This window comes from Macrosteles quadrilineatus, unplaced genomic scaffold (assembly GCF_028750875.1).
Source record: "Macrosteles quadrilineatus isolate MER2022 unplaced genomic scaffold, UCM_ALF_1.0 Scaffold_2__2_contigs__length_208266976, whole genome shotgun sequence".
NCBI classification, from domain to species: domain Eukaryota; kingdom Metazoa; phylum Arthropoda; class Insecta; order Hemiptera; family Cicadellidae; genus Macrosteles; species Macrosteles quadrilineatus.
In genome coordinates this window covers 27628155-27649240 of record NW_026542595.1, presented here as the reverse complement: position 1 = coordinate 27649240, position 21086 = coordinate 27628155, and the positions used below count along the sequence as shown (strand labels likewise).

General features: G+C 35.0%; 1 protein-coding gene across 1 annotated transcript in view; it reads right to left on the bottom strand.

Annotated features, from left to right (window-relative positions):
• LOC128988162 (C-terminal-binding protein) overlaps positions 1-14534 on the bottom strand; it is a 131000-nt gene extending 116466 nt beyond the window's left edge. Inside the window, exon 1 of the mRNA XM_054409395.1 lies at positions 14302-14534. The gene's annotated coding sequence lies outside the window, so the exon portion shown is untranslated. The remainder of the gene's footprint in view (positions 1-14301) is intronic.
• Between the last annotated feature and the right edge of the window lie 6552 nt (positions 14535-21086).

The following is a 21086-nucleotide window of genomic DNA, read 5'->3' as shown; positions in this document are numbered from 1 at the left end:
TGTATGTTTAAATGTTATACAGTACTGTATTTAGTTTCAAAGCGATCCCAATAATGTAACTGACTGGATTTATCAAATTCTAGGCTCCTGCTTAACAGAAAATATGGACTAGCCTACCTTTTTTGGTTCATTCTCTCTTACTGGGAATATTCTCGATCCATCTAACTAAACTCAACACATTTTAAAGGAAAGTACGGCATCTAAAAGTAAAGTCGTGTTATTTGACTATAGATGAAGATGAATTTGTCTTTTTAACTCTAATAATTAAACGTAAGATTTTATGTGCTATTATTTTGTGTTAATTTAAGACGTACAATAGCGGTCAATATCGATGGCACGGGGGGAGGGGGGAGGGGAGGGTAAGTGATGAATGGACAGTATATAGGGTGAGATAAGGGAGGGCGAGGTGAAGGTATCGTCAGCAGAAAAGTGGTTCCGATAAGCAGCGGCAGCAACAGCAGCAGCAGTGCAGATGGTGCTGACGCGGACACATTGGCTTCTCTGAATGCTTACTGCTTACTGTATTGGCGCGGCTTCCACACAACTCATGTTCCCAGTCTCACATTACTGTATCACGTACTTGTAGAGAAGGACGCATTGTAAACGTAAGACACAAATATGCTATAGGTCTAAAGCCAGTACACCTGTCATTTACGACATTATTCAAATATCAACTATGTAAAATTCCAGACGATAAACACGGAAATCGCGAATATTCATCAAGCAGCCGATCCCTATTCAAAAAGGACACTAGGTTATTTACACTATAATGGCAACATACAGGAGAAGTTTATCCATCGGTTTTACAAACTAAATAATAAAATAAAATTTACGAAATTAAGATACAAATACCTTTATTGCAAAGAGTACAAATCTCTAAAGCTTAAAAACAGATCGCATATTTTGTGGGGTGATTAAGAGCTTAATTTTAAAATTATTACAAATTCCGATTATATTCCTCACAACTTAAGTTATGATAAGGGACACTGAATTTCAACACTGGCTGTAAATAAAAATAAAAAGATAAGCAAGGGCTGAAACTCGACGCAACAAACTTTGACATAACTTAAAGGCAAAGTCAGTTAACTAAGTGTAGAAACACTCAAAGTTGCGGAGCCATCAAAAAGTTACTTGGAGTTCACTGGTAACAGGGAGTAGGCCTAGTAGATAGTGAGTTGTTGCTTACATACGGTACGAACGAGTTTAAATAGGACCTATTTGGACATATTTGTTTATTTTTACGTAGTACAGGGTGTCCACAGAAATTTTGTCATCAATTTCCCTGACTTTCCATGACTATCCATGACCATTAACCATTGATTTCCATGACTCACGAAATTAACTCAAAAATTATAATATACCGTACACACACGAATAATACTGCCTAGACAAGTTATTTCACAGAAAATATTGAAATATGTATTAACAGATAACAATGGAGGACAATAGGTACAACAATGAACTAATACAAACTCAAAGCCCATAAACTAAGACAACTGTATAAATTGAAATTGTCATACATTTGTGAAAAATTCGGAAAAATGCTACAATAGTCGCGGTTACGGCCGACTAGAGCATTGAAAGGTCCCCTGAAATCCATCCATCATTGGGGATTTCCATGACTTTCCATGACTTTTTGCCTATTTCCATGACTTTCAATGACCATAATTTTTTTCCATGACTTTCCATGACTATCCCTGACTTTCCAGAATGTGGACACCCTGTAGTACTAACGTTGGTACTAACACAGCATCATTAAACAAGCATTCAATTGTAATTCTATTAACAAGATATTTTAAAACGAGATTTTTATGTAACATGATTTGTGTTAGCAAAAATTAAGTAAACACTATTTTAGTCGTAGTAGGCCTATATACAGGGTTATTCTAAATGATGGACCCATTTTTATTGCTTTATAATTTTTATACTATTAAACTTACCGCTATAAAATACACATCAAACGAAAAAGCAACTCAAAGAGTTTATGTCTTCGAAAGACACATCATTTAACAAAATCGATTTAACAGAACTGTTGATTTAATTGTACAAAGTTAAAAAGTAATCTCTAACTTTTTTTACCACTAGAAATTTGGAGGTTACTTGACGTTTTTGCAAATAACTTTTAAATGGTGAGGAAATCGACTAAAGTGGAAAGTAATATTCCGAAAGAGAATAAAATTTCCTACAATCTACTATTACGCATATCTTGAAAATACTCAATAAATGTAGCCTAAATTTGGCTTAAAATAAAAAAGTGAAATTTAATGTTTGCTATGTTTATTGTCTACATTTAAGAAGGGGATTTTCAATTTTTTTTCATTTTGAGGCAATTGTTGGTACCTTTCTTGAGTATTTTCAAAAAATGCATAATAGTAGATTGTAGGAAATTTTATTCTCTTTCGCAATAATACCTTCCACTTTGGTCGATTTCCTCACCATTTAAAAGTTATTTGCAAAAACGTCAAGTAACCTCCAAATTTCTAGTGGTAAAAAAGGTTGGAGATTACTTTTTGTTGGATCGATTTTGTTAAATGATGTGTCTTTGGTAGGCGTAAACTCTTTGAGTTGCTTTTTCGTTTGAAGTGTATTTTATAGCGGTAAGTTTAATAGTTTATAAGTTATAAAGCGTTAAAACTGGGTCATTCATTTTGAATAACCCTGTATACAATAATTAATTGTATGTATACTACGACTAAAATAGTGTTGTATTACAATTAGAGACATTTTAATTTGTTTAATTACTGTTCTGTTTTACGGTAGTAACCAAATTATGAAGCTGGCAAACAATATAAACAGTACCCCCTTTAAATTGGGCCTAAAGACTTGTATCTTTATTACACAGATTATAAATAACTAGCTGTTACCCGTCAACTTCGAATATGTGTAATCTGTTCTTAGTCCCTAAAAGAAAAATTCAAATAGTAAACACACATAGGTCTATACTGTTTAACTTGCGATTATGTTATGACTCAAAATGTGCGTGTTTATTAGCCGAACAAGATGTTAAATTCAATTTTCACAATTCACAACAAACTTGAGTAATAACCATTTATTTAATATACTGTACTGTGCAACAAATTGTAAATAGGCACAACAATGGTTGAGTCACATAGGAAGGGCCACGGAGGGAATTTCGGGAACTGACCCTACTGGTAGCAAAAGACACTGGGGGTATATGTCAGGACACCGTCGGCTTCACCCGACATCGCATAGAGTTTTATTACTACAGTTGTACTATGAACCCGCTGAAGCCGTGACTTCGCTAAGAGCACAGAAAACGTACTACGAGTACATTTTCTGTGCTAAGTTAAAATGACCTTTTGAATTCATTTACACTACATATTGAAGTTTTTGAATCTACTGAAGGAAAACGACGTAACACATCATTACAAAGATAATAAATACTGTAAGTAGAATACTGTAGTTTGCTTTGAAATAAACAAACTAAAACTTTCTAAAATAATGGTTTAGAATAGAGAATTCCAAATGTTTTTTGAAGTTACCGATTTGATTCGGTACGAATTTTGGAAGTACAGTATTGGCATTAGCAGTAACTCCTAAAATGTATTAAATGTATACTTCAAGCAATTGTATATATTTCTAACAGCTTTTTACTAATGTATGTATTTTTAATTTATAAAATTTACTGTTTCTTAATGAAATAGAAGTTTGGTAATAGTGGTTAAATGCAAACTGCCTTTTTTGAGGTGCAAAGATGACGTAGAAGTCAATTTTCACAGTTTTTAGACTTAAGTAATTTTACTCGAAAACTGTTTGAGATAGAAAAGAGCTTTGTGTGCAAAATTTGTAGACAAGTTAATCTAATTTTGTCGCAAATCTACACCATACATAAGGGAACACCTATACCAAATTTGATAATTCTAGGCCATTCTATTTCGTGAGATATAGTGATCACCTGGTATTTGCCTTTTAGAAGACCAGTATAGAGATTTAAAGGCGGTAAAACCGTAAGCTATAGTGCAAAAGGTTTACTAACTGCAATGCTTTTTGATTGCTAGGTGAAACGGAGGCACACTAAGATGGTTATCGACCCTGCAACTTGTCCAATTTACCCCTCCTCTCTTGGGACCCTCCCTGTCATATCTTGTACCTCTCTTAATTACTTGTGCTTCTACACTGAGAGAGAGAGTTTGAATGTAGGCATATATGACATAAAGTTTGTTCTAAGGATAGAAGATTTTGTTGTTGTTGTTTAAGAAGACTCAAAATTAAAACAACGATAACAATTATGTAATGTATTCTAATGTGGAATAGGTAAACAGTTAGGCGGTGTGCATACTCACTTACATAGCTTTTTATTGTTAAAAGTGAGTTCAGGATTTAATTATACTTTGTTTTACCCCACCAAATAATTAATTTAATAATAAAAATAAATTGGATGTTAATTTTTGTCATACTGCAGCAAAAACAGCCGTTTTTTATAGCCTACATGCTTTCATCCCTAGGGAGTAAAAGCCTTTTTAGTCTATTTATTTGTATATCTGTAGCCCTGGGCCGCAGTGCTACTGAGAGCGCAATCCAGAAAATTTAAGTTCAATGTCAAATTTCAATTATTTTTCCACTTTTACAAGGCTATAACAGATACTTTACATAGCCTACTATGTTACTCGCTACATAATACTCGCTCAATAATGTTTTATATATAAAAATGAATCTTTAGCATCTCGTCTTTCTAATGATATAAGATTCGTTGCAAATTAAAACTGTTTTCATATTTTAATATTACAAAGTTCCGTCGTTCTGGACCATAAATGGACTATGCCACTGACAACTTAAATATTTTGTGGTCCAAAAACGCCCAATGCCAGATAACTTAAGCCTCGTCCACACATGGTGATTTGTCTGCGGAAACATTGTCTCCAGAATGTTGCTATTTTGTCTCCAGTATGTCGGCCGACTGTCGGAAGACAAATTTCGGTGTTTCTGGAGACAAAATACAGTGTTTTCTGTTTCCCATTCGGATGGGAAACACGGAGACAAGAGACAAAACTTTTGTCTCATGTCTGCATGTGTGGACGTGTCTGGAGACAGGAGATTGGATACAAGCCGAAGGTGTTCAACATTCAGCCCATTTAGTTAGACTGCAAAGCGGTAATATTACGATTTTTGGGCGGTAATAAAAGAGCTGGATTGAGTTTACTGAAAGTTTTGGAATGTTTTAAATTATTTATATCATTAGACGACATTTTATTGAATTGTTCATCTCTTCAACTTTAAAATCTTAAGACCAACAAAGCCCAGCAAATTTTCAAAATCTTTAGAAGTCAACCTCGTGAAGTTCCTAAATCCTCCACCTAATCTGAAGGTCTGATAGAAGATTGCGACCATCGTACGAACCTTGCTCGAGAAAATGTTGAGTAAATCATAGTCACTTCCTAGATTCATTAGGTCCATGGCTAAGAAAAACGAAGTCCGCACAGGATATAATTACGTCCTCCTCGGTCACCATACCAACAAACATGGAAACACTGGCTGGCTAGTGTGGACGCAAAACACATCGGAAACTTGTATCTGAAACTGTGTTGACAGACTGTCTGCCGACTGTCCGCGCACAGTCGGCAGACAGTCGGCCGACTCAGTCTCCATGTGTGGACTAGGCTTTATAGGGTTAAGTTTGTCTTGACAGAGTCCTTGAACTGTTATCACGATCACGACCCTGGGTCTGGCATACCCCCACCACATGCATGCTTGTGTTACCAGTACTGTGTTCATTGGGGGGGGGGTCTAGTGTATCCCCGTGTGCGTAGTGTCTCAGTTTGGTACGTTTATGTTAAAGGGAACATTCATTATTAACTTATCGATGATTTCTTTTCGATATGTTTTCCTTTAAGCCTCGTCCACAAATGGCGATTTGTCTACGGAAACATTGTCTGCCGACTGTCTCCGGAGTGTTGCCATTTGTCTCCAGCGATGTCTCCAGTAAGTCGGCCGACTGTCCGCTGACTGTCTGCCGACTGTTGACAGACAAATTTTTGTGTTTCTCGAGACAACTCCCGGACAGCGCTTTCTGTTTCCCGTTCGAATGGGAAACACAGAGACAAGAGACAAAACTTTTGTCTCAAGTCTGCATGTGTGGACGTGTCTGGAGACAGGAGACTGGAAACAAGTCGAAGGTGTTCAACATTCAGCCCATTTAGTTGGACTGCAAAGCAGTAATATGACGATTTTTGGGCGGAAATAAAAGAGGTGGATTGAGTTTCTTGAAAGTTTTGGAATTAGTTTTCAATAATGTTTATTATTACAGTATATGACATTTTATTGAATTATTCATCTCTTCAAGTTTGAAATTTTAGGTCCAACAAAGCCCAGCCAAAGTTCAAAATCTTTAGAAGTCAACCTGGTGAAGTTCCTAAATCCTTCACCTAATCTGAAGGTCTGATAGAAGATTGTGACCATAGTACGAACCTTGCTCGATAAAATGACATCCAATGGGTCCATCATTGTTTATTCCTAGGTTCTTAGCCCAATGGTTCTGAAGCCCGCACGGGATATAATTAATAATTACGTCCTCTTTGGTCGCCATACCAACAAACACTGGCTGGCTAGTGTGGACGCAAAACACATCGGAAACTGTTAATGTTATCCGAAACTGTGCTGGCAGACGATCGGTCGACTGTTTGTCGACTGTCCGCACACAGTTGGTAGACAGTCAGCCGACTCAGTCTCAATGTGTGGACTAGGCTTTACAATCCATAGGCCTATTCCATCTCTTTTAATATCTTCAAACATGTTTAAATTACAGACAGACATGGCAAATATGTCTAAGTTAGGCCTATACTTGGTTCAATAACCGAGTTATTGAGTTATAGCTCGTATTAGAGAATAGGATTAAGTAGGCTACTGTAATATTGTTTAGGCAGAAATAATAGCCTAGATATTGAATTAAGCAAATGCCCAGTGTTTCTTCCTACCGTTTTAAGGCCTCGCAGTACTTACATTTGAACATCATATGGTGCCTATCGCCACCAAGCTATCTCTTTCATCGTCTATTTTCGGATTATATGTCATTGCTGATAGATTTTTCACCACCCATTGAATCTTTGGGAATGTATTTTAGGATGAATTAGTTCATACTTTTTGCTTGCGTTCTTCACCTGCTTATTGCTTTGTTTGTCTGTGCAACTGCTATGCCATTTACGCCTTGATATATTTTGGTGAGATTCCGGGATCGGCTGACAATTAGGAGTAACGGGGTACTAAAACGTTGAAGCGTCCGCTAGACAGAGTAAATCCGTATTGTGTGAATCCGAGTCTTATCACGGGATTACGTTCATCACCAAACTTTATATACAACCCACCAACCCGATAAACCTAAAAAACAAATAGGCCTATGAATAATTGTGAAGCCGCAACCAATTCACACAACCCCCCAAAGGTAAACGGCTTAGACATTTCATTGAAGTATTCCCTGGAATTACAGTAAGATAATTCTCTTAATAATAATGATAATGCTCTTGACAGATCGCAGGCAGTAGCTGGTCTCTACTGTGATCTGTCAAAAGCATTTGACTGTGTAAACCATAGCCTATTAATACAAAAACTAAACTTTTATGGTGTGTCAGGCATGGCTATAAAGTGGATAACCACGTTTTTATCAATGCGGAAACAGTGTGTGGACCTACGGTTAATAAATCTGAAATATGATTTCAAATTAGTCACAGAGGGTGTGCCACAAGGCTCAATACTAGGTCCACTACTGTTTTTGGTTTATATTAATGACCTACCTTTGATTTTAAAGTCAAAATCAGTAATGTTTGCTGATGACATTTCCATTATTTTCACTGATCATAGTAAAATTTTCATGCAAAAAACAGCTGAACAAGATTTCCTTCAGCTAGAAAAATGGTTTGAAGCAAATGGTTTGGCGTTAAATAAAGATAAATCTCTTCTGATGGAATTCCAAAAAAACTACCAGAAATCAGACTCATTAACAAAATTAGATTTGAATCTTTCTCTAAATTCAGTAAGCTCAGTTAAATTCTTAGGCATCACAGTGGATCAAAAATTGACTTGGCAAAATCATATTGGTGAAGTTGTAAAAAAATTAAATAAAGCTCATTTTATGTTCATTATTTTATCTAAATCTGTTGACATATCCACTCTCATGATGGTTTATTACGGTTATGTCTATCACTTGTTTAATTATGGTGTGATCTTCTGGGGAAATTCAGATAGGAGAAAAAAAGTTTTTAAAATGCAGAAGAGAATTATCCGTATTATTTTTGGACTTAAAGGGAAAAAATCCTGTAAGAGTATTTTTAAAAATCACAAAATTCTTACTTTTCCTAGTATATACATATACAGTGTGTAAATTAAGTATGGAAACAAATCTGTATTTTTAAAACCGAAATAGATAGAAATATTCTATTTGTGGCAATAATAGTTAACAAAGATTCCGCAATTTTTCACATGAAAAATATTTTTTTACCCCCCTAACAGGGTAGGTGGTAGGGGGTGACTTATTTTTTTCAAATAGCAACCCCTATTGAGTGACCCCTCATTTTGAAGGGTTTGTCAAAAGAAACACAATGACGCAAATCCGAGGTGAATATCTCACTCCTAGCTAACATGGCGGATATTCCAAAATGGGCTTTTTTTACAAAAATTAAATTTTTCATTACCCACCATTTAGGCTAGGGGTGAAATATCTACCTCGGGTTTGCGTCATTCTTTTTCTTTTAACAAACCCTTCAAAATGAGGGGTCACTCAATAGGGGTTGTTGTTGAAAAAAATAAGTCACTCCCACCCCCTACCCTGTTAAAGGGGTTGAAAAAATATTGTTAATTAAAAAAATTGCGGAACCTATGTCAACAATCAATTCCACAAACAGAATATTTCTATCTATTTCGGTTTTAAAAATACAGATTTCTTTCCATTATTTGTGAAATTGGTGCTTTTCACGTACAATAAATCCAATTTTGGAATATCCGCCATTTGGGCTAGGAGTGAGATATTCACCTCGGATTTGCGTCATTGTGTTTCTTTTGACAAACCCTTCAAAATGAGGGGTCACTCAATAGGGGTTGCTATTTGAAAAAAATAAGTCACCCCCTACCACCTACCCTGTTAGGGGGGTAAAAAAATATTTTTCATGTGAAAAATTGCGGAATCTTTGTTAACTATTATTGCCACAAATAGAATATTTCTATCTATTTCGGTTTTAAAAATACAGATTTGTTTCCATACTTAATTTACACACTGTATAATTTAATTTTGTATATAAGACAAAATTTATCAAATTTTCCAAATAACTCTGATTTTCACAACTATAACACAAGACAAAAGAATAGCCTTACATACCCTAGACATAACACCTCCACCATTGAACATTCTCCATATTACTCTGGCATAAAATTGTATAATAGCCTGCCTAGCACCATAAAGGGTTTGACAGATTTTAAAAGATTTAAAACCAGTTGTTCAAATTGTTGTCAGATAAATGCTGCTACAAGATTGGGGACTTTTTCAATTAGATATTAGTATGTCAAATCAATAGTTAGTTGTAATGGTTGAACAGTAAGTAGTTGTAGGGGGGAAAGTGTATACATATAGATTATAGCTCTTAATTAATTAGTGTAGTAAATTTGCCAAATGTATAGTTATGTTAATTCTTGACTTGACACAATTCATGTATAGAAATGTACTGTTTGAATAAAGGATTTTTTGATTTGATTTGATTTGATTTAATTATTCCCGTCACTGCCGTGGGATAAGATTGAGAAGTAGTCCCAGTTCTTCACAACAAGTTCAACAATTGCTTCATGCACAGTTAGTGTGTCAGGTGAATTATGAATGAGAGTGAAGTAAATAAACTCGCACCATCTCCTCTGATGTGAATGATATTGTATAGAACAAACTCGTCATTAACATTTAAAACCTCAGAGTCCTTTGTCCATACTATGAAACGGTTTAAACAACTACAAAAATATTAACATAAGATCTTAAAAGTTAAAATACAATAAAAAACTAAGTTAATTCTACTTTCTTTGACACTATTCACAGCTATTAGAAGTGGATAAAACTAAAATTCCACAATAAATTAGGTTAATTTCACTGACACACAGCTATGATGTTTATATGGTACTAAATAACCTTAAAAAACTTAATTTTTACTGTAACAGCTGATGATTAAATAAATTGCAGACAAATGTAAACAACAAACCAAAACAAATTTTTCTTCCTATACGAACTCCATGCTAACTTTGACCTTCTGTGGGGCGAGGCCCATTGGGAATTTTGTAAAATCGCTTCTTATTGTCTGTCTACGCTATGAAAAGAATATGTATGCAAAATCTCATACTTCTAGGTGCTGTGGTTTGGCCTGTGCGTTGATCGGAATTTTGCATTTATATACTGTATTAGAGATGGATGCAACTTCTCTTCATATCTCTCTGTTCATTCAGGCATACTACAAGGATCAATTCCAGGACCTACTATGTTTATTGTTTATATAAATGATTTAACTTCTGCAATACCGGTAAGTGATGATAATGTTGAATCTTATATGTATGCTGATGATTTAGCTGTCCAGATAAATTGTAAATGTTCTTACTTAATTAAAAATCTTCTACACTAACTCTGTAATCGAGGATTGGACTGGCCAATTCATTGTGTACAAATAGTAGCAAAACACAGAATATTGAATTAAGTTTATCAAGTACCTGTTCAGATAGTGTTAAGTTTTTGGGAGTATTGGTACAGCCTAATATTAAGTGGGATTCTCAGATTGATATAATTTGTAAAAAAAATGCCAAGGGTACAACATTTATGATTAGAAAACTTAGACCTTTTGTTAGTATAGATGTGTTGAAATCCATTTATTTTGCTCACATTCAATGCCCTATATAGTATTGTTGTGTGGGGTCATTCTGGTAGTATTAAAAAGCGCTGCGATTGTCGCAAAAGAAAGCTGTAAGAGCAATATTCAATGTTGACAGTGGAAACACATATTGTAAGTGCCATTATTCAAGAAACTTGGAATTTTAACTGTCACTTCTCTGTACATTTTAGATTGTTTATTGTATATTAAAAATAATATTAGAGAGTTCCCTACAAATGATTCAGGTCATAACCATTTTACCAGACAAAACTCTTTTCTCCGTCCAAACTAAATGTAATTTTATGACCACAATCAATAACTTTAGTGAATACCTGCTCACATTAAATGTCTTGAAATAAAACAATTTAAATTTACTATTAGAAAGATTTTGTGTGATTTATGTGTGTATAAGGTCAAAGAATTTGTAGAACATATTAAGTAGGTTAATGGAAATATTGTGATGAAAACTGTATGACGTTGCTATACATGTATTTATAATGTTGTTGGCAATAAATAGATTTGATTTGACGATATTTAGGAACAGCCCTCAATATATGGGACTTAGATTGTACAATGAATTACCCCTGTATCTAAAAAATTTGCTACTCAATTCAAAGATAAAATAATTGATAAAGTCTAGGCCTACTATTGACTTGACGAATTTTTGGAGAACCTATCTAGTGTAGATAAAAATTCACTGATATCCTACATGAGATTATTTTAATTATTTTAACTACCGTACCTACTGTATTAATTAAAAAAACATCACTATGACGAAACACCTGTTCTTATGTATGAAATGTACTTCATAAAGAACGTTTTGTGTCAATAAAATATGTCTATGTCTATGTCTAGCCCTACTTAATAACTTACTGTACCTGTAGAAGTTACCGCTTCACAATTCCGTTTGATAACAGAAAAGGCATAGGTATGGGGAATAGGCTATCATGAAACAGAATTTTGAAATGTTACAGCAAGTTTGGTTTGTTAGATTAGTTTAGAACAGTTTCATTTCATTATAAAACTTTTTTTATTGTTTGTTGATAACTAACAATATTTATTTATTGTAGTTGTCAGCTGATAAGTTTTAATTTGTCAATATCAATAGGCCTATTGAATAAAAAAATAAAATATCAATATATCAAAAAGAAATCATTGATAATAATGAATGTTCCCTTTAACAGGAAAGTAGAGTTTGAGCGTTTCTTCGTGAAGCCTGGGTGTGAGGGGCTGTAGTGGCAAGTGGGGAGCCGAGCGCGAGACGGGAAGTTGACGTCGTCATCCTGTTCTGCTAGTCTGACTTAAGACATTTTTCGGAGTTCGGACGCGGTGCGGAGGTGGGCACCGGTTCAAGTTGCTCGCACGACAGTTGTGTGATGGCTATTTTCAATAGGCCTACTGTAAATATCAACTTTTTAGGTACCGTACGGTACCTAATTAAGAGGAATATGAAAATGATTATGAACTGAGGTTAGCATATTTTTATAAAATTCTCTCTATATTAAAATTTAGAGTAGGCTATTTCTAATACTCCAAAATTTACTCGTTAATGAGCCAGAGATTTTTTGTAGGCAAAAACAAGTACAAATAATTCATTACAAGGCCTATTACCTATACGAAACTATGGCTTAAACTTACCTAAAAAATTTTATTTTCACACCACTGCAAACTTAAAAATAAGTTACACCTTTGACAGGTTGGATATGAGGATATATTCCTGTATAGAAAACAAACCAAATAAACATAAAACATTGATTTCTACTCAAATCAACAATACACTAAGAAATTACAGCCCTTAGTTCACAATTCCCCCAGTTCACAATTATACCCACATTCACCCTAGGTTGGTTGTTAGGTGTGGATTCTTGACTGTATTAAGTCCTTTGAAGGTAGGTTAGATTAGGGAAGTTAAAGTTTAGGTTATAGCCTAATGAATCGAGTTGTTGATTAGGCCCTATCTCCAGACTGTTTTTGCACTTTGTAAAAAGTATTACAAACACAATCATTACTTATTACACTTAAATTATTATTTATTGTGTTTGTGATACTTGTACAATGTGCATAAACAGTCTGGAGATAATAACAACTCGATTCATTATAACCTAAACTTAACCTTCCTAATGTAACCTAACTTCAAAACACTTAGGCTAATACAGTCACGAATCCGCATTTTTAACATCCAACCTACCAACCTCACAATACCTATGTCTAACTTAAATAAGAACTGAAGTAATTCATAGGTAAGTAATCAACGTTCAGTTTAATTTACAAATGCCTCTACCTCTTTGTATGAACTTACTGTTAGTCGTTAGTCATCTTAGGTTTTTTCTTCTTCCCTAGACGATCATTTCAATCGTTCATGTTTGTGTTAGTCAGTCTTCTAGTCAGTTAAGTTAACAGTAGTAATGGTGACAGAGACCAGGTCCGACAAGAGGCATTACAGTAATAGAATTCAAAAAATCGTAGTTAATTCAGTTTCTGTGACAGCAGCCCTAATTTTTTCATGATTAATGGTGTTGAAAAGGGGAAAATCGTAGTTCTATAAAATGAAATTGTCGTAACCTAACCTAACTAGGTTAACTTGACCAAACTTGCTGATAATTAAAAATTTGCATGAAGATTTACTAATTGAATCGATATTAGCATATCCCAGTTAAGAAACTGTAAATTAGGGTACACTTCCATATCTGTTGACACAAACAACCGAATGAGTAGGCCTAATATTGATTATTCGATATATCGTTTGGTTAGTTAGGTTAGGTTAACCTTACCTAACTAACCAAACGATCGAATAATCGATATATCGATCAATATTTTCATTCGGTTGTTTGTGCTAACAGATACTTATGGAAGTGTACCCGAAAGTTACCCTAAAGATTAACTTAAAAGAGCTGAATAGGCCTAGGCCTAAAATTTCAAAAACTTTTTTTTATACAGCCAATTTTATTTGGGGTCCACTAGAGCCCCATGCGCACCCCAGCAAAAAAAAACGGGCGTGTGCACTTAAAGGTTAACTTACCTAGGCTACTGCAATTAAGTTTAAGTTAACTTAGTCCTAGCCTAGTCTAGGTGGGTACCTAGGCCTACTGTAGGCGTAAATAAGTTATAAAAGCTTTGGGACACTAAGTTAGTGTCACAACAATCACAACAAAATGAATAACTTAGGGCTTAGTGTAAAAACATGGTAACTTGGGTAGTGGTCTATGTTTAGGCATTGGGCAGTTAGTTATGCCTACATATCCTCAGGCCTAGCCTCTATCAACCAGCCTAGGCAATTCCAATAAGCCAAGTACAATTTGTACAACCATATTTAGAGCCTGCTTGAGTTTACATGATTCATTTCATGTTTTGAAACAATTCTTAAGTGCTCTAAAACATTAACTTAATCGAGAAGTGCAGAACACTACATAAAGCTATTTAGCCTATTAGCTGAATAATTGAGGCCATGAGCTTAGCTTACCTATTGACTGCAGCAAGAAACAAAGACTGGCCACGCTGACTTCGGCTTACACAAAACTAGAAAGTTTATCACGTAGAAATGTAATTCCTAATTTATACACTCGACTATAATAAGCGTTGCAATTATAGCAATTCACTAAGAACTAAAAACGACAGTGCATCACAGATTTAAGTAAGTAATTATGCGATATTGAGAAAATTCCAACTTCGATATCACCACTTAGTCAAGATGGCGGCAGTTCTCGTCAATTCTCGTTATGTGGATATGAAGACGGGATTTGACGAGAAAACAGCCCTATTAAAACCAAAGATGGCATAAAAACAAAATGCCACTCCCTTTGAAGCTAAAGTGAACTTTACACGCAATGCCATCGATTTAGAGTAATCCGAGGCCACACTAAAAAAAGGTTTTTTTAGTGTGGCCTTGAGTAATCCTACTATGGTTTTATGGTTATTGTACAATAAATGTACATGTTGACCACAGTTTAGATCCAGCTTAGGTGCAACCCCCTAGTTTTAAGATTTCTTTTATTAATGTACAATGTGTATGGACGAAATGGGACCTTTTAAAAATGTTTAATGATTTGACGAAACCAGACATCTTATTTTTGAGGGAGCACTAGCTCAAATTCTCAATCTTTTAGTGTGATTGGTGACAAAACCATGGCAAATGTTTTCACTAGGTCTGAAAAAAACGGGGGCGTTGCCATATAATGTAAACTAGCTGTTTATTTAGTCAATTCTGTTACCCACGGGCTCCAACCCGTTTGACTTCATAAGTATTAATACAACTATTTAATTGAATTAATTGGTTAAGTTAAGTCATAGATAATATAAAACATAATTAGTAATTAATTTAAAACAAAATATAAAACATAGATGACATAATAACTTAAAACTTAACCAAGATTTGGACATAAACAAGACATGTGATGAATTGTTCTACATTTTATTCTACATTTTTATTTGCTTTTGACTCATGCTTTCCCTTGAGGAAGCTGGAAATAAAATACCCCCGCCGCAGCAAACCTGCAGACTAAGCGAATTTCCATTTGACTGATTGGATTTACACTGAAATGTCTACTTACAAATATAACATTTATTCTTGATTTAAATAGAATTAGTTTAACAAGTACTTAGGTTTGCTGCATCAGGGAGGGTAAAACTGTTTTTTTTTGTAAAATGTGAATAGTTAGTAAGAAATAAAAACATTTTCCAAATTTGATCAAGATATGTTCACAAACAAGCAAACTACAACAGTTTACTTATTCTCCATTCTCCATAAGAATAACATGGGAATTTTAAATTTACAATTTTTTGGAATTTTCTCCGTAACCATTAGGCGCATAATAACGCTTCAATATACTAAATTATTTGTTTTTTTAAGCTCTACAAAATGGTTTGGAAAGAAATTGCTAAATTTTATGTTTTTTGGGTCAAAAATGGAAAAAACCTATTTTTACCCCATAAAACCCCCCGTAAACCCCCGTTCCCATGGTCCGATCATGCTGGATCGCGAACTCGTTCGAATAAATGTAGGTTTACACGTTTGTACCAAATTTCATCAAAATCGGATAATTTTTGCTCGAGTTATTGTGCTGACGGACACACATATATATATATATATATATATATATAAATATATATATATATATGAATTTGAATGGATGGTGTTTTTGGCCTCTAGGGACCTCAAAACAAAAATAAAAATCGGTCCCGCGTCCAGGTCTTACCATGAGTACTACGGTAATAGCTTATTCCCTATATGGGAAATTCGCTAAAAATGTAATAATACAGGATGGATGAATGATGAACTGCAGAAATCTCAGGAGAGAGTGATGAACACCTATTGGGAGACTAGACAATCGAAAAATGATAATGAAATAAAAATTAGATATAAAAATGAAATAAGAAGACACTCTCAGCTGGTTGAAAACTCTAAAAAAAATTTCTACAGAGATAAAATTGTAAATTCCAAAAATGTGAGCAGGGAGTCGTGGAGGGTTGTCAGGGACCTGACGGATGATGGTGCGGGCGGCTGCGAAAACATGTCCATGTTGGAGGGTGATAGGCTAATTCACGACCCCTTTGAGGTTGCACAGTTGTTTAATTCTTTTTTTGTGGAGAAAGTAAATAGGATTGCTGCTGCTGCGTCGACTGGAGTTGATCTAAATGATGCAAATATAAATGAAGTGGAAATGAACCTGCCCCATACGACAGAAGAAGAGGTGATGTCTGTTCTAAGTCACGTAGGAAGAGGAAAATGCGCTGGAATTGATGAGTTACCTTGCTACTTACTTAAATATTGTAACACCATTGTTGTAAAACCCCTTACAAAAATAATTAATAAATCACTAAGCACAGGAGTGTTTCCAAATCAAATAAAAACTTCAAAAGTTGTACCAATTCATAAGAAGAATGAAAAGAAACTTGTAAATAACTACAGACCTGTTGCTGTACAATCGGTTTTCTCTAAGGTCTTTGAGATTATTTTCATAAATAGACTTATAAATTATTTAGAAATAAATCATGTTATTACTGATAAACAATTTGGATTCCGTAAGGGTAAATCTACGTCTGATGCCATTTTTACACTCTTGGGGTCAGTCTATAAAAATCTGGATCTTATGGAAGAAACTCTTTGTCTATTCTATGATATGACTAAAGCGTTTGACTGCATAAATCATTGTAAACTGAGGATTAAACTAATTAGCATGGGAATAAGAAATACAGCTTTAGATTGGATAATGTCTTTTCTTCAAGATCGAACACAAGTAGTTTCTATAAAATATACAGATTCAAACCAGACATCAAAATTTGTCAAGTCAAAACTTTCTCCTTTGATAAACACAGGTGTCCCGCAAGGTTCAAACCTCGGGCCTATAATTTTCCTGCTTTTTATTAACGATCTGCCATGCTCAGTGACAAAGGGTAATATTTGGCTCTTTGCAGACGACATCAGTCAACTATTTACAGGAAAAGTTATCAAAGAAGTAATTGATGAAGCTCGACAGGGAATAAATGAAATTGTTTCATGGTGCAGCTCAAATGGATTAACACTAAATCAAAGCAAAACAAATGTTCTTCATTTTTACAATAGGAAAATTCCAAATTGTTCACCTTTACTCAAAATGAATGGAAATAGCATCAAAATCAACCATAGTACCAAATATCTTGGAATTACAATTACAGAAAATTTGCACTGGACTGAACATATTGATAGTATGATAAAACGTTTGAAAGTTGTATACTGCTTAGTAAGAAGACTCCAAAACATAGTTGATCAAGAAGTATTACTAAAAATATACTATGGGTGCTTTCAGAGTGTAATAGCCTATGGCGTACTCTTTTGGGGAAATAGCCCTGATGCAAAGAGAGTTTTTATCCTACAGAAAAGAATAGTTAGAACAATTTGTAAGCAACATTACTTAACACCATGTGCACCTTTTTTTAAATCACTGCAAATTTTAACCTTACCGTCTCTTTACATATTTGAAGCAGCAGTAACAGTTAAGAAATCTCCCCAATGCTTTATTCAAAATTACAACGTCCATAACATTAATACGAGACAGAAGAAAAATTTACATGTACCTCAGATTAATTCAACTTTAGCAAGAAATACCTCACTATCAGTGTGTAACAATTTTTAATAGACTACCAAATGAGATTAAGGAAGAACCTTCGATGGAATCCTTCAAAGAAAAATTGAAGAATATATTAACGGAATCCCCGTTATATAAAATTGAAGACTTTATGGCAAATCCATAGAAAAGAAATGAAAAGAAAAAAAACTGACGTCCACGGCGCAGCAGCGCTTCCAGTGGCAACACATCAAGTATCAAGTATCAAAGTAAGTATATACTAGGCCCGTTTTAAAAAAAAGGCAACGCAAGAAGCATTTAATGTAACAATTGGGGAAACAACGTTTTAAGGGTATTTCGACCCCGCTGAGTACGAATCTGCATGTTACCAACGCGAAATTTGAACCAGAAGTGCGGTATCCAAGATGGCGGCCAAAACTCTGTTTGCCCTATATCTCCCTTGTTAGTTGGCCTAAAATAATGGTGTAAACGTGTATATAGGGGTTTTTCAAATGCCAAACACATTACAACACTCAAAATGTACTTAAATTAAGTTTTGAGGGCATAGCTTCCAAAATGGCGCCCAAGATGGCCGCCAAAAACTCTAATTTTCGCATATCTCCCTTGTGTTTTGGCTTAAAATATTTATTTAGACGTCTGCGTAGGGGTTTTCTCGGATGCCAAATACATTGCAACACCCAAAATTTACTTACATTAAGTTTTGGGGGCATATATTAAGATGGCACCCGAGCTTGATAGATAGAACAACGTACTCGCTGGAGGAGCTGAGTGAAGAGCCCCTAAAAGTTATATAAAAGCCCTTCCTTAAAAATGGGGAACACGTTTTATTTACCGCCATAGCCTGATTAGGTTTTTATGTATGTAAATAGTAGTGTTTATTTTTAAATGTATATATAATATAATAACGCATTCCATCCAACATTGTCGGTCAACGACGCAGCACACAAGTATCAAGTATCAAGAGATGGCTTCCAAAAACTCTTATTTCCGTATATACAAGGTGACAAAAAAGTCTGGAAACGGCTTGATATCTTTTTAACTAAATTCGTTAGAAAATTCAAACCTTTCACAATAGTATGAAAACTACTTTTTGCAAGCATTACCATTTTTTTACCTTCACCAGGGGACGGCCTATGAGGAGTAGGTACATAATCTTTAATGTAAGCAAAGGTTGATATGCACATCATTTTAAAGGGTTAGTCGAGTGGAGTTCATTGCCAGAAACCGCGTCAGAAAAGGTTCATCCGCTACGAAATGGCGGCAGTCCAAAGTTCTTGCGGAATATACCTGCACAGGCCTTAGTATTGGTAAATACTCATAGTCAACATTAGCCGGTAAATCTGAAACCCGGTTAAATTTGTATGGAATATTGAATAAACTTAGTCTATGAGCTAGTTATGTCATTCGCCAGAGAATCATTTCCTGATGCGCTGAAGGTGTCAGTGGTCAGGCCTGTATATAAAAAGGGAGATCCAAAGCTCTGCAACAGCTATAGGCCCATATCTCAGTTGTGTCTATATTTTTAAAGATATTTGAAAAAATCATGATGAATAAGCCATGGGACTTTTTGACAATAAATAATATTATATCCGAAAACCAGCATGGATTTACTAAGGGTAAATCTACTACCTCAGCGATGTTTCAACTGATGAGGTGGTTTGTGAATTAGATGCTGCAAATTACTCAGCTGGTTTGTTTTTCGACTTAAGCAAGGCGTTTGACACAGTGGACCATAACTTATTGCTCGATAGGATGAGTAATGTGGGCGTAAGTGGATCGGTTAAAAATAATAAAAATACTTGTATTAACAATTATAACCTAAAAACAAAAGTGAATTTTATTGATCAATACATACATCATGATTCGAGCCCATTGTTAAAGCAATTTTCTTGAGTCTTTCCATCTCTATTTATTTGATTTGCTTGCCATTTGCTATTCTTTTTTATTTTTTTGATCCTCTCAATGGGAAATGGCTCTATCAGCAAGCCCTCGTCGGTTTTACCCTTGACAAAGCTACATAAGTCAAGCCGAGGGAAAATTCTGTCTTGCCTTGGTCGACCACAGCCTGATCTACATAGTACATCATTGGCTGCGATGAACCGAAATAGCATAGGCAAGATTTAGTGGAAATTTACTTCGAGAACATTGGACACCATTCAGTTTAAAGGAAACAGTTACTGTGAGAGGATAGGCAACAACCCGTTGTACAATGTAGGTCCAATATAATTTTCAAACTGTACCAAAACGCAAATAGGGAAATCTTCTAGATAATTTTCTGTGTCGGTAAATTTGTATAATATCAGCCACAGTACCAATGCTACCATTACATAGGCCTGCAGAAGTCCATATATTTCGAAGTATCACACGACAACCCTTTGAAATAAAAAGGTGTTTGTTAAGGCCTTGGCAGTCATGTTGTCGTTCATAGCATAGTGATTCTCTCTATTATATTGTCAATATGGTAATTCCATCTAAAATTATCACAAATATTAATGCCGAGATATTTAAAACTATCTTGAGGTTTGATATTAACTTGGTCCATTTTAATTAAAGGGCTGTAGTCGGTTTTTTCTGTTATAAAAATGTAGAAATCCAGTTTTTCCTTGATTTAATACCAACTTATTATTATGGCACCAATTAGCCACGCTGTTTACACCGGAGTCTTCTTAATTGATTCAGATGCAGATGGATTTGAGTCGGACACCATATGACAGACGTCATCAGCAATCAGCATAAAGCCATACCTCACCCTGCTGCACAACCTCCGATAGATCATTAACATAAATAGTAAGAAAATAACAGGACCCAAGACCCAAGTTAGAACCCTGCGGAACGCCGGTATTCACATCATGTTGTATCTCTGCCTTGTATCTTCTTATTACATGATCCTCACCAAGGTGTTTGACTACTACCACTTGTGACCTGTCCCTCAGAAATGACATGATCCAATCTAATGGTTGGTTCATCCCACTGAGCTATAATTCTAACTGGAGGTAGCACTGAATGTCAAAGATGCGTGTCGCCACTCGCCAGCCGCCATGTTTTTTGCGTGAGGTGTGAGTTATAAGAAGCCATGTTATTGGATAAGAAAACTCACTGCTATACCAACCTAGTTATAGAAGCCATGTTATTGGATAAAAAAACTCACTGCTATACCAACCTAACAAAATCAGCGACACGCTTT